General features: G+C 34.7%; 1 protein-coding gene across 1 annotated transcript in view; it reads left to right on the top strand.

Annotated features, from left to right (window-relative positions):
• Positions 1-7,916: 7,916 nt before the first annotated feature.
• LOC150108283 (uncharacterized) overlaps positions 7,917-14,606 on the top strand; it is a 46,489-nt gene continuing 39,799 nt past the window's right edge. The window contains exon 1 of the mRNA XM_090415725.1: positions 7,917-8,783. The gene's annotated coding sequence lies outside the window, so the exon portion shown is untranslated. The remainder of the gene's footprint in view (positions 8,784-14,606) is intronic.

The raw sequence follows: 14,606 nt of genomic DNA, 5'->3' as shown, positions 1-14,606 counted from the left end.
CTTCAGGTCACAAAGTGCCATTGCGGACATTTTGTTCACAATGAACTCTATCTGACCTTGACTATGTGTGTGTGTGTTGTGGGTGGACTTAATGTGTGCGCCGTAACGTTTCCTAGTATGTTACGGCGCACAATCTAAACGGGAGCCCATAGATAACGCTTATGTGACGATTTGATGGTGCGAAATGACAGTCGTATTTTTAGAAACGCTGTACAGTTTATATTCGATTATATTACACGGCCAATTACTATTAGCAAAAGATTCAAATAAAATACGTGGAAATAGGAGCTGTACTAATGTTTCCTTTTGAAAATTAAAAAAAAAAAATCAGTTGATAATTTTATTTTCTTTATTGATTTTTATTTACTTAAAGAATGTCTCCTGCAGACGGTTGATAGTTTAAAACAAAAAAATGAACAGCGAGAAGAAAATTTTCCATTGTTGGAGATTATAATTGAATAGCGAGGCGCGTGGAATGGAAATAATTAATATGCCAGCTAAATTTTAATTTAATTTTCATGCGGGAAAAAATAAATATTGGTATTGTAATAGCGATAAAGATAGTTTGAACTCCGATTAGTTTGCAATACTACAGAATGTTTAATACCCTCGGAGAGAAATTATTTTTTTAAAAAAATGACATTTTATAAAGAAAAATGACAAATGATAAAGAAAGCAACATTATATAAAGTGAATAAACAAAATGATACAGAAATTGATATTATAAAAAAGAAATCGAGAACATTATATAGAAATGTATACAAAAAATATCAAAAAATTATAAAGAAATCGACAACATTATATAGAAATGTATACAAAAAAAAAAGAAATCAACAAAATTATAAAGAAATCACAAAATTATAAAGAAATCAACAAAATGGCATAGAAATCGACATTTTATAAAGAAATCAACAAACTAAGGAAATCAATACTTTCTTCATAACGAAATACAAATTAACGGTTGAAAATATTCCTAAACAGTTGTTGATTATGGCTATTATATTACTGCTAGAAAATTTTGTGTGTCGATTATTCATTGCTTTTATCCATAAAAGAAATTGCAGTTCTGAGTAGAAGCTCTTAGTGGTCAATATTTCGTGAAGTTACCTGAGCAACAAATGGGATCTCATTTGTTGCTTCCACACAACGGCGCTTTTTATGGATATCAGAAGCAATCTCCAAATGGATGGCAAGTGTGAAATTGGTTAAAAGAAAAATGGAATCTAGTTAGAAATGTAAAAAAGTTTTCAATCTGAAGTAAAATTGAAAAGTGAAATATTGAAATAAATAGTGAAATATTCAGGAAATTAAGGATTTTTTTTTTAAGTTAGTTTTATCCAAACCGAAAATCGCAAATTATTTACGTAAGCTGAGCAAGTAAACCAGTTATTCACTTGCTTAGTTTTACTGATTATTAACTAAATCATTTAAATTTGCAAAGTTAACTTATGCAGAAAAAAATCCGCATTTATTAGCCATGATTTCATGTTGTTTACAAAAATAAAAGTAATTACTTTTTTAATTATTTTTATTTTTATAAACCTTGGACATTCTTCAAAAGCCTTTAACATTCCCAGTAAAAGTAGGAACCCCCCCCCCTCCCAATTGTGTAATGCCCTAATATTGAAAGAGTAGTCAAATTGAATTAACTATGTTGCCATTACACTCTGTGCTGATGACAATGCAATTCTATTTTTCGAATGGATATTGGCAAATTTCCAACTTTTTTTTTTTTCAATTTTGAAGTTTCCAGATATTGAAAAAAAAAAAAAAAAAGGCTACGATCAATATCTGGCTTCCACGCTTTTATAGTTAGTTCTGAGGGCTTAGTTTTAGCACTACGAAGTGTAAGTGTTTAATGTATGCACAAAAACTTGAGTATTTGTAATGGAGCGCATACAAACGAATATTTGTATTAAATATAAATAATTCTTACCGAAATTTATGGCTAAACACGGTACTTTTTCACCACTGAGACCTCCAGAGTAGTGGTGTAACACCGAGTGGTGGAAATAATCAAATAAATAAATAATGAACTAAGAAATGGGGATGAAAGGAGACGATTAAGTCGGAGACTTTCCTTCCATAAACAGGAATAAGACGTGATAGCTCACATCTCTTTAGCCTCTTTAAACTGTCAAGAAGCATGTCTCAAGCTTCAAAGGGGACAAGTGGATAAGGAAATTTATTAATTTTTGAAAGGGATTTTAATCATTTATACAAATTTCATTATCATCTTATTTTCTATATTCATATTCTATTATTTTCTTTTTTACCAGCATAAAAATTTAGATTGAAAATTAAAATAATTAAACTTTTTTAGGAACAAAAAAAAATGTACAGCGAGTTTTCGATACCGTTGACTTCTTAATCCGTCGTTTCTCATATCCCACGACCACAATTATTTCTGTATCTCATCATATCGCCAAAGTTCGCGCGTCTACAACATTATCTCACTTCTCATTGTTGAGCAGCGTGAATATCACTACGAAGTTCTCCAGGCGACTTATTTCATTATGGCTTCCCATCGTACTTTTATGACACCGATTAGTGATGGATATTGAGGTCCCAATGTTTTTATTTTTATTTACTAAAGGGCTAATACTTATTATTGTAAAAAAGAGTCTTACAGAATACTGCATTGACTTCATTTCGCATACTTTACGATAAGTCATTTAGCCCAATATATTAATTAGCTAAGATAAAAAGCCAAACGGCTATTTTTTTCTGGCGAAGTTAGTTAAATTAAGGGGATAAAAATCCCTTATTATTTTACAACCAGTATGCGAAACTCGAAGATCGAAAAATACGATCTAAGAGTTTGCCGAAGAACTATAGGCGAATCCAAGCGTAAGTGAACGGGTGGTAGTACAACACCAAGGCAACTCGAAGCAAAGGTGGAGCAAGCTCCCACACTATCCTTGATATTTTCTCATAATGTAAAACACAGCTCCTAGGAGATGTAATACTGCCTTACATTATGAGGAGAGGTCACTATCCAGACCGGTTTCAACCTTTTTTGAGGTCTCATTAGTGAGTAGGTAGACCTAAATATCAAAGTCCTTATAGTCCTTATTAGGACTGGCTTAAAGGGGCGAAGCAAGAATGCTTTTCATCTTCCCCGTTATCTGTAGAAGACAGTGTAGGGATAAGGTGTTACTGGGCTATTAAAGCTCTGATCATAGTAAGAGGGTAACAGCAATAGCCGAGCCTCTGTTAGAACTTCATTGGCTACGGCATTGCCATCCATTACCCTCCAAGGGTATTCAATGCATCATCCTTCCAAGTACCTCATTCCTAAATATCAAAGTTTAAGTGAAAAGAACTTACATACCTTCACTATGCGAATGCCAGAAAGGTGTGCCCATATATTATAACTAAGATAAAAAGCCAAACGGCTATTTTTTCTGGCCAAGTTAATTAAATTAAGGGGATAAAAATTAATACGATAGTTCTTCGGCATGAAACTCTTAGATCGTAGTTTTCGATCTCAGAGTTTATCTGAGATCGAAAACTCATACTAGCTATTAAATAATAAGGGATTTTTATCCCCTTAATTTAATTAACTTGGCCAGAAAAAAATAGCAGTTTAGCTTTTTATCTTAGTTATAATATATGGGCACACCTTTCTGGCATTCGTATAGTGAAGGTATGTAAGTTCTTTTCACTTAAACTTTGATATTTATATTTATATTTAGGTCTACCTATTTACTGATGAGACCTCATTGAGGTTGAAACCTGCCTGGCAATACTATAGCGAATGAAATTTAACTTAGGCTCGGCTATTGCTAAAATATGAGTACGCTCTCTTAAGGGTTTTGCCATAAGGGAGCAATTTGAGTCTCCAGGGAAAGTGTTTTCCGGTACGGCCCGGTGAGGGGCTTTGTCGGGGAATGCTTTTCTCCGGAATATGAGCGGTTCTGCTTGGTGGTGGTGGTAGGTGGAAGGTCATCACCGAGTGGAGCCAAAGCTGAGATGGACGGTCTTTCGCTCACTATTGAGTGGTCTAGGGATCGTCCGAATTTTTTAGAGACGGCTTTACTTATTTATAAGGTTGAAACCGGTCTGGATAGTGACCTCTCCTCATAATGTAAGGCAGTATTACATCTCCTAGGAGTGTATTTTACATTATGAGAAAATATCAAGGATAGTGAGGGAGCTGCTCCACCTTTACTTCGAGTTGCCTTGGTGTTGTACTACCACCCGTTCACTTACGCTTGGATTCGCCGATAGTTCTTCGGCATGAAACTCTTAGATCGTAGGTTTCGATTTCAGAGTTTCGCATACTGGCTGTTAAATAATAAGGGATTTTTATCCTCTTAATTTTATATTAATTAGCTGTCATTAAGTGCTATTTATTTAATTATAGAATTTTGAATTTAAGTTCTCCATATTTATGTTTTGGATAATTTTTTGAAAACTTTATTCTAAAAAAAATTTTTTTTCATTCAAAACAGGAAAATAATAGGTCACATATTTCACAGAGCAGTATAAGACTCCCAAAGTCATATAAATAAGCCAGAGAGAGCCCGATTTAATAACTGTACGTAGTTCAGGAATATAGCTTGTTTCTCTCTCTCTCTCTCTCTCTCTCTCTTCATGATAGCTCTCCCCCTCCTTCTAACACTCTTTCCGTAGTCCCTTGAGAGATCTTTTATGCTCTTTTAGGGTTGTTCAAGAACTACATTAGTGCTTTTGTTGGGTCAGCTAAGCTCTAGTCTCCCTGTGTCTCATTACGGGATTTTTTCAGCGTGGCGATTGCACCATATATCCACATTACGTTAATCAGAAACCAATTAAACTACATAGAAATGATACAGTATATGTTTTATCATTAATGGATAAAACATTAATGATAAAAACAGAATTTGCAGTAGTCGAGATTGTCATATTTAATTTGTACCCACTGACCAGAAGTAGAGCAGCTCACCATCGTTGCCTTCAGTAAGGTTGGATGATCATCACTCTTCCAACGCATCCACTCAATAATAGCAACGAGTACGTATTTATGGCAGGCTAGCCCACGTCATCCTTTATAGAACTCAATACAGCAATAAGCTACGGAAGTCCTGGATCAATTAAGAAAGGTGAGTGGCCAACAATGACCTTTAGTGCAACATTGAGACCACGAGAAAGAACATTAAAGTTGTTTTATATCGTTCACTCCAGGAAGTATTTGTTCTGAGCCCCATTACAAAGCAATCGATTCTTGTGAAAGTGCTTCATTTTGTAAGAATAGCAGCCGAGTCGGATGGCTGTCAGTTGCTTTACGAAATCTCAATAAAGATTTAAAAGACTGTTCTAAATCAGAACTTATTGATCACTAAGAAAACTGTGTGTAGATGGCTGTGGATATGACGAATAGAGAAAGGTTACTGCTCAAAGGTGAACAATAATAAATAAATAAAATATTTCACCTTCAATATGAAAATCTGTTACTGTTCGCGATGGTAGAAACATGACTTTGTTCAGATTATTATATTTAGAAAAATTTCTTAATAATTTTTTTAATCATGGTACAAAGCACCTCAGTTTATAATACTAGCATTTCTTATTCATCGTTTTTATTACTGGAATGTGCTTTTTTTTTTTTTTTGAGAATGTTTTTCTTTTAATTTTCACATAACAGAGAGTGAGTGGTTTAAAAACTAAACTAACCAATGATTATTATTATTATTTTATCTATCTTTAGTTCGTCGTAGTTTTCGGTATTCTAAAGTATCTTTGTAATCATTTAATAAACATATTTTTTTTCTTTTCTTTTTTTTTTTAAATTGCGACTTAAGTATTGAACCACCATTTTACCCTCTTGAGTAAAAATCATCATCAATAATAACACTAATCCTCAACAGAAACGTCTATTTCCAATTTTTAAACATTTGGTCTCCCGCACATTCTTTTGTTTCAACAATGCATATTTCCAGGCTTACAGAGAGGAACAAGCATCTACGATTTCTTCCCTTCAGCCACAGTATTAAATAGGTAAGGAGGAAGAACAAGGTCAAATAGCTAAAAAAAAAAGAAAAAAGGAGATAGAATTTCAAAACAATGTACTGTATAATTTCGAGTATAATGTGCACTTGTATATAATATGCATGCGTATTACATACAAGTGCACTAGGGTATAAATACATTTTAAATTGAAAAAAAAAAACGAAAGTAATTTTTTTTTTTCTTTCATACATTCATACATAAGTGGAATTGTAAAAATAATTCAAACTGCAAATGCATGGAGATCGAACATGAGGATTATAACTTATTTAAAATTAAAAACTGATAGCAGCGTAAGCTGGAAACCACATATTCGAAAGTTGTGTAACAGAAAAAGATTTATGATTATCCATAGTTTTCGTTTTAATGATTCTTGACTGCGATAATGCCGACCTGTTTTATAGTATACAGCATTCTATCAGTGTGGTGTGGGTTCTAGTCTCTCACACCACACTGATACCTCTAATTTCTCGACAAAATTAATTAATTAATATTTATTTTAATAATCAATAACTGTAGGAATACGACAGAGAAATGCAAATATATATTATTAAGGAATTTACAGCTTAGACAGTTTTACAGAATATTACTGTTCTCAAATATGATAATCAGTAATTGGACAACATGCTTTGTTCTGCAAAAAAACAAACAAAAAAAAGTGGCCGGAAATATGTAATTTGGAAAGCACACATAATACACAAACGCTATTATATTTGAACTCAAAAATCCTAACTAGCCTACCTCCTTCTTAGTAAGATATAAAACCATTATAAATGTATACACGAATACAAGAATCTAATCAAGGAGTACTTGAACATGTTATTGACAAATACCGATAAGTTACTTGGAATCAATGTATAGTTTTTAGAAATTAAGTAATTCTGTAGTGTTGTTGTTGTTATTTACACACACACACACACACAACATTTGTTTTTCTTCTTTGATTTCAGACTGACGTAACATCATGATTTCGATGCCTGACTTTTTATTTTTATTTTTTTATTTGTAGCGAGTGCGGAGATCTTTAGTGTTGTTTTAAACTGCAGGGATGCTACTTTCTATTGTAATGATGCCATCTAAACAACAAGAAAGTCAGTACATCATTTTTATTTCATTCTATGAAAGTTTTGTTCGCTACAGGAATGTGCATTGTTGTATTATTGTGCCAGTGATACAGTCACTGTTCGTCGTCAAGGATACAAATAAATTACATCGTCCAGAATAATAAGCGATATCAGGAATGACGCTGACGGCATTTTTGCAAAAGACTGTTGTAAAAAAAAAAAAAATAATAATAATAAAAAATAGCCTGCAACTTTTTGTTCATAGAAACATGATTACATATCACACTGTACACGCACTGATAATCTACTATATTAAAAAAAGACAAAACAAAATTAATTTGATGAATACATACTTTATGTTTCCAGTACTAAATGAAATGGTACACCAATAGCAAATGCCGAAACATTTCCGGAATCAGTTTAATACAAGTAGACTTCAAAATATAAAGACGAATGTCATCTCATTTTATACATGAATAAGAGAGAGAGAGAGAGAGAGAGAGAGAGAGAGGAGCACCCTTAATGGGCCTTTTTGTTGGAGGAGGTAATGAGGAAGAGAAGAGAAAATGTGTTCCATATCGATTATTATGAGAAAATCCCTTTTTTTTATGAAAAAAAAAATGAAAAAAAAGAGCGATACAGAATCCAACCCTCCTTCCAGTCTAAAATGTATCCGTTCCACTGCCTCAAAATTGCATTGGAACCAATTTTTAGGACTTACAGTCTTTCCGTTTAGATATCCCAAGTGTTTCTGTTAGTACTGCCAAATCGGCATTCTTTGTTTCCTGTACTGCGTAATTTTAGCCTGCTCTTCCGACCTTAACATTCCAAGGTCAACACTCTATTGTCATTGTTACTACTCTATTGTTCGTTATAATATTAACTGCTTGATTAGCTAATCTTTGGTATCCGAATTTTAAAAAATTCTATTCAATCGTGAAAGTTACGTAACTTAGCTAGAAAGCATCCGCGCAGACGCATCTTTTCTCTGAAAACAGCACGCTGCAACGAATAGTGGATTTCACTTTTAATTGTTGACGTGCATGCAACTGTGTGCTCGTGGTTTGATGAAATGTAATAAACTTCACGCTTGCAACAATGAATACGTAGCACACGCCAGCTTGACTGTAATCGTTACCCGGTTGAAAAGTCCCAAAATAGTAGTTTACATATCTATGAAGTAATAAGCTGTCATTTCATTCTTGCTTATTAGATAGGACACTCGTTTTAAACGAAAACATCTCTAAATTCCAATATATATCCACCTGTTTCAATAATGTTCTTTGAATAAGATTACAGGCTTTTAAAATAACGTCTCGTTGAGCTACCAGAAATTAAATTGTTGCCTAGGAAACGCCCACATGCCGTCCAGTCACGGATGAGCTAACGTCAGGCAAGGAAGCTTTGATGCTTGTGGCTGGCGCTGGTGTGCGAAATCGTTTTCAGTGTCACAACCAAAGACGTGCCCGTAGGAGTCGAGCGAGAAACTGCGTTCGCCGTGTGTGGTTCCGAGGATCAAGCAATAATGAAGAGATGACAGGAATATAATCACCCTCCTTTTATGTTGTCGTTAAGAAAGTGAATGAAGGGACGGTCGAGACATTCGGACAACTAGTAGGTCTAGCCGGAAATGAAAATTACAATCCTTCAAAATGTGCCGGAAACATAGCTCGGATGTGCTGTCCCTTCTGGCTTTGATAGACGCTACAGCACTTGGATGAATTTACGGTAAAGTATCCCATAGAGTTTGTACTTTTTTGTTAATTTGATGGCTTTAGAAATATAAGTTCGTGGAATACTCTGCTAGAAACAGTTTAATAATAGTTTGCACTCACAAGAACGTAGCTAACTTATGAGGAATGCAAGTTGTATGTAAACTTTACCTTTCTTACAGACTTTTCTTGTTTTATTATTTGGGAATAAACGAACGATCTGAGATAGACCTTGCTGGCGTAATCTAGTGACCAATTAATGTTTTAAATCCTTTGTTAGGTTTCTTTTTTATTGTCATTACTCATGATGTCATACTAACAATCAAATAACTGTTCGATGGGCTATACTCGTAAACGTCACGTCATATACTAGGCAGTAGGGAAAAACATCCCTTAGGACAGTGTTTCTCAAACTTCAGATATCCGCGTACCCCTTCTTAAATTTTCATTATTACCAAGTACCCCTAATTAATTAATTTAAAAAATAATTAAAAATTAATGAATTAAAATTAAAAAATTAATTTAAAATATTAATTAAAATTAAATATCTATTTTATTTGAATTTATATGTTCATGTAAACAAAAAATATTATTTATTTTTAAATTTTGGTTCTCTAGAGCAGCGCTTCCCAAACTGTGGGCAGCGGCCCCCTTGGGGGCCGTAGGTTTTGTTGAGGGGGGCTGTGAAATAATGAAAACAAATTTAAAATGTTTTAAGACTAAGTATTTTTTTTTATTTTAAAAGAAACGTATTTAACTTTTATTATTTCTTTTTTGTATATTTTATATTTTAATGGAAAAATTCGCACATTGGTGTTGGTTCACAAACTTTGCTTCCTGCGTATTTCGGCGCTTAACGAATATTAGTAAATATTACTTATTCATATGCTTCATTTCAAAGCAGTGGTTAATTGTATTTACTTCGAATGTTCTCCAGGGAAGTTCCAAATCTTTCTGTCCCTTTCATAATACGTTCGTAATCAGGGACTGTTGATATTGACTTTATATACATATCAAAACTCGTTTTATATTATCACTGTCATCTGAGCTAGTTTTCTGTTACCAATAAAAGTTTCGCATATACTTCACACATGAAAAAAAGCTTAAACAAGTTCATGTGGGGAGATAGTAACTGCTTGCAGTGGTAAACAACACGCCCTCCCTAAGAGCCACTATACTGCAGAGGCAATAAAAATAAGTACTTTTATTATGCCAATGAATAAGGTATGAGGAGTCTGTGTAATATATTTCTCAACAAATAGTGCAATTAGAGACAACTTGGATAAAAACACACTAATTAATGAATCACATGTCCCCTCATACAGAAACTGTGCTGTATAGACTGAAACAAAACCATATGTTGCATGGGCAAACACAGTATCTAACTAAAAACTATTGTCATTAATTAGATGTGTGAGAGTGAGAGTTCGATTTCCCAAGGCAGCAATAAAATTCAACCGAACGTGTTAAAATTCGTAAAAGTGTTAAAACTAAGTAATATATATATATATATATATATATATATATATATATATATATTAAATGTTATGGCAGTTTCACATATGGAAATCGGTTGTTAGCAAATGTTATGGCAGTTTCACATATGGAATTCGAGAGTTAGCATTTCAACTCAATTGTCAGCTATGCTTTTATCTTTCGGTTGCGCGATCTTTTGTTAATACCGCACCAATCATATGCAGGTTTAATAAACAGACTGCCTTTGCTGTCTGTTTCGCGTTAGGCTTAATTACTGTAAAAGGAGAAAAGTCACAAAAGAGAAAAATGTTCCTGGTCCGGGGATTCCCTTATTCAGGTAATATTCACTAATTTCATGTTATCAGTCTGTGGTGTGCCAGTATCGGTAAGTGGTGATATTATTTTATCTATTCTACGTTAAAAAATTTAACCCCGAGATGGAAGTGGTTGATAAAAAATAAAAAAAAAAAATCCCGCGAACAATCAGAAGCAGAAACAGACTAAAAAAAAAAAAAAAGGACAGTATTTCATATTTTACCAGAACAGACCGTATCGTCTTCAGAACCAAACGGTAAGAGGCAAAAAATGTAATACATGCATTTGATTTTTGCAATATTCGCTGTGTATGTTTTGTATTGAATATAAATACAATAAATATTATAATAATGTATCTCTATTACGATTTTTTCGAGGGGGGCCGTGAAATATTTTAATTTTTGCAAAGGGGGCCCTGACATCCAGAAGTTTGGGAAGCACTGCTCTAGAGATGTCAGACGACACACTCTTATCAATTTCATTTGATCCAGATGCAATATCAACGTTTTCTTGTTGCTTACAGCTACTTGTATTTGCTATATTGCTCTCTTTTGGAGGTTTCATGAATCCAATCTGTAACCAATGATCCATATGTAAGAATTTGAAAGCTAAAAAAAATACTGTATTTACTTGAATATAACTAACTTTTTTCCCAAAATTAAAGTTAAAAAATCGTGTTGCGAGATACGTGAGGGAATTTTCGGAAACTAAAGTTTTCAGAAAAAAAATGAAAATGGTGCGATTTACCAAGAAGCTCCTACTCGCTATCACTACTTTTGGCATCGAGAACAGTTTCTTTGTGTGCATCGTCAAAGTCATCTACCCAAATAGCGTCATCTTCTTTCCTATTATTTCAAGCAAAAATTACCAGTCATTTACAAGACTTGAGATACGTGGAGCAGCGAAGAACTGCATATGATTGGTGCGGTATTAGCAAAAGATCGCGCGAACCAAAGACAAATTAACATTTCAACAGTTGAGTTGAAATGCTAATTCCCTTCAACCGAATTCCATAATATCTGAAACACATTCACTATACATTTCTTAGTTTTAACACGTTAACGACGGGAGTGGTGTCAAGCAAAACCATATGTTCCACCGGCAACATATGGTTTTGCTTGGTCTATACAGCAGTTTCTGTTGGAGAGGGGGGTGTGATTCATTAGTCAGTGGCGTTTCATGACGGTTGTCTGTAATTGCACTATTTGTTGAAAAATATAATGACTCCTTTAATTATGCATAGCCAAAAACTGCCACGTACCTCCTAATGACCTTTCGCGTACTCGAGGGGGTACGCGTACCACACTTTGAGAAACACTGCCTTAGGAAATGCAGGTACTTATTCATTACCAAACTTAATCCAGCAGTATGACAAACACCACGTGGGTCTCATGAAGAATCCTAAAAAAGATATCCCCTAGTTCTTTTTAATATGGTGAACTCTTCCCAGTCAAGTATTTTACAGGTTATACTAAAAATAAAATTCTATGCGATCTTCATGATATTAAGCCAAGAAATCTTATAGAAGCGTATACTGACGTGAGAAAGAAAGGAAAAGAAAGAACGAAGACCACTTCTGAGTATAAAGTGCTTTTAGGATGGCACTCAATTACCGTAACCGCTAGAAAGATAGGATAAACGGCAAAAAGTATTCCCTATTCATGTATATATGTGATTTATGGCTACTGCAGTGTGTTGGAGTTTAGTTTGGAGAGAATGAAAAAATAAATGAGTAAATAAAATAAAAAATTCAGTACCGACACTTATTTTCGAAGTACAGCTTTGCTTTTAGCTTTTGTAATAAATTCTTTGCATGTACGCTAAAATTCATTTATTAGTCAGGTTAAAAGACTTTAGTGGCTATAAAACTCTCTCTCTCTCTCTCTCTGATGCATTACAATTTTTAAATAATAAAAGAGGATTGGAGTTAATCGCCTTTTTAGAATTTTAAAAGTAGTTTTTAAACTCTAAATTTTAATTTTTAAAATGCAAGCTACACGACTAATACATTACGGTTAACAAGGTAAGACGTTGTAACCGATTCAAATTTATTGTTGTTAGTAATTCTTCAGACTTTATTAATTGTATGTGTCAAGGTAACTAATAACTATACGGAGAATCTTCTACTTCGCTGTTGTTTGTTTGTTATTTGAAATTACTGCAGCTAAGGCTATGAGGCCGGTGTATATTGCGTGTGTATATCCTGACCGGTTCGTCTGTTTTTTTTTTTTTTTTTTTTTTTTTTTTTGAGGGGGAGGGGAACCCAATTTACTGGGAAGGAAAACCCTACCACTTCCCTATGAGATTAATTATCTAAACTTCACTTGTAAAGCCCTCAGAACGGTTCGGCGCTTTCGTAGACGGGATTCGAATCCAGCTCTTTCCAACAAAAGTGGATAGTTAATACCGACTAAGATTTTAGATAGTCTGTCTATTTTCATTACATTTTAGATGGATAAAATATCCAATAGTATCGAATTAAATGTGACAGTTATTATAACTAGTGAAATGTGAGAGAATTCCATTTTCTATCTGCCTCAAAGCCTTTGCTGGATTCAGTTTTTGTTTTCATTGTTATGTTACTGATATAATAAAGCTTTTTAATCCCTTGTCGCTTCAGTTATAATCGCTCTCAATATATGCTTAATGTCGATTATGGCGTTAATGATAGGAAATACACTATCTACCAATAATTGTCCGGAAACTTTAGCAATTTATAATTGATACCAGCAGGCGAACCCTAATATCGGGTATTTCCACCTTTGGCTTTGATCACCTCCTGCACTCTTTAAGGGAGGCTTTCCACCAATGTGCAGCAGACATCAGTTGGAATTTGTCTCCATTTCCCCATCAAAGCGGTACTGAGTTCAGCGAGAGATTGATGACGTGCTGCTCTGAATCTCAATCGCTGCTCCAATTCATCCGACAGGTGTTCGATGGGGTTGAGATCAGGACTCTGCGCAGGCCAGGGCAGTCGTTTAACACCCATCTCTTCATACATCTGCAGCTTTGTGGCATGGGGCATTGTCCTCTTGATAATAACACTGGTTCGTTCCATAAAAAAACCCGCAGTCATAAAAACCCCGATTATTCGGAATATCAGGACACTGAGTTGCCTTCATGGAACCACGGCCAACGACCAGTGGTCCCACTCCAAACCAGCTGAATGTACCCCATACCATTAATCCTCCACCCCAAAACTATACTGTGGGTACAACACGCTGTGATAACAAGAGTTCACCAGGCTGCATCCACACCTGCCATCAGACTGTAAACAGGTGAACCTTGATTCATCACTCCAGAGTACCGTTTTCTACTGGTCAATTGTCCAGTTCACACGCTCTTTGCATCAGGCCAGATGAGCTGCCTTGTTTGTTGTTATGATGTTTGGCTTGTGTGCCGTTGCTCTTCCGTGGAAACCCAGCAAATAGAGTTCTTTTCGTACAGTATTAGTGCTCATCATGGTGTTACTAGCACTCTGGAACTCATAACGGATGGTCTGTGCGATTGTAGCCGGTTTTTATGTGCCAGCCGTTTTTTAACACCCTTCTTTCGCTGTCAGTCATTTCGGCAGCCACTCTGGGTGTTTTCATGCACTAGTGATGCCAGAACGTTCTCCATTTGTTGATCACATCGCCAACCATTGATTTTTGATGCTCCAGTAGAGCGGCAATGAGACGTATGGACATACCACCAATGTGACAACTCACGATGGCACCTCTCCTGACTTCTTCGATGCTACGATGAAATAATGCTTCTTACTATCTGTACACCGTTCAAACTTGTTACGAAAGATCTTAGCTGAAGTATGGGGGGGGGGAATAGTAGTTCTTTGGTCTTTCTTGCTTCTGGAACAGATTGGCTTCTCAAACTCCTTAAGCCCCTTCGATGATTTTTTTAATTGGTTTGAAGCATATTGAAGGAGGATTTAACTTCTCAGCGTGTTTAATTCTCCATTTGGGTAGATATGTAATCCCGGTAGTCTTCAAATGGCCTTATTTCCATTTATTTTTATTGAGCTCAAATAAGTAACATGTTCGCGAAACTA

The sequence above is a fragment of the Typopeltis vanoorti genome, chromosome 3 (assembly GCF_054136105.1).
Source record: "Typopeltis vanoorti isolate ZY-2024b chromosome 3, IOZ_Tvanoo_1.0, whole genome shotgun sequence".
Lineage (NCBI taxonomy): Eukaryota > Metazoa > Arthropoda > Arachnida > Uropygi > Thelyphonidae > Typopeltis > Typopeltis vanoorti.
The sequence above is the reverse complement of the archived record's forward strand: the minus strand, read 5'-3'. Positions and strand labels throughout refer to the sequence as shown.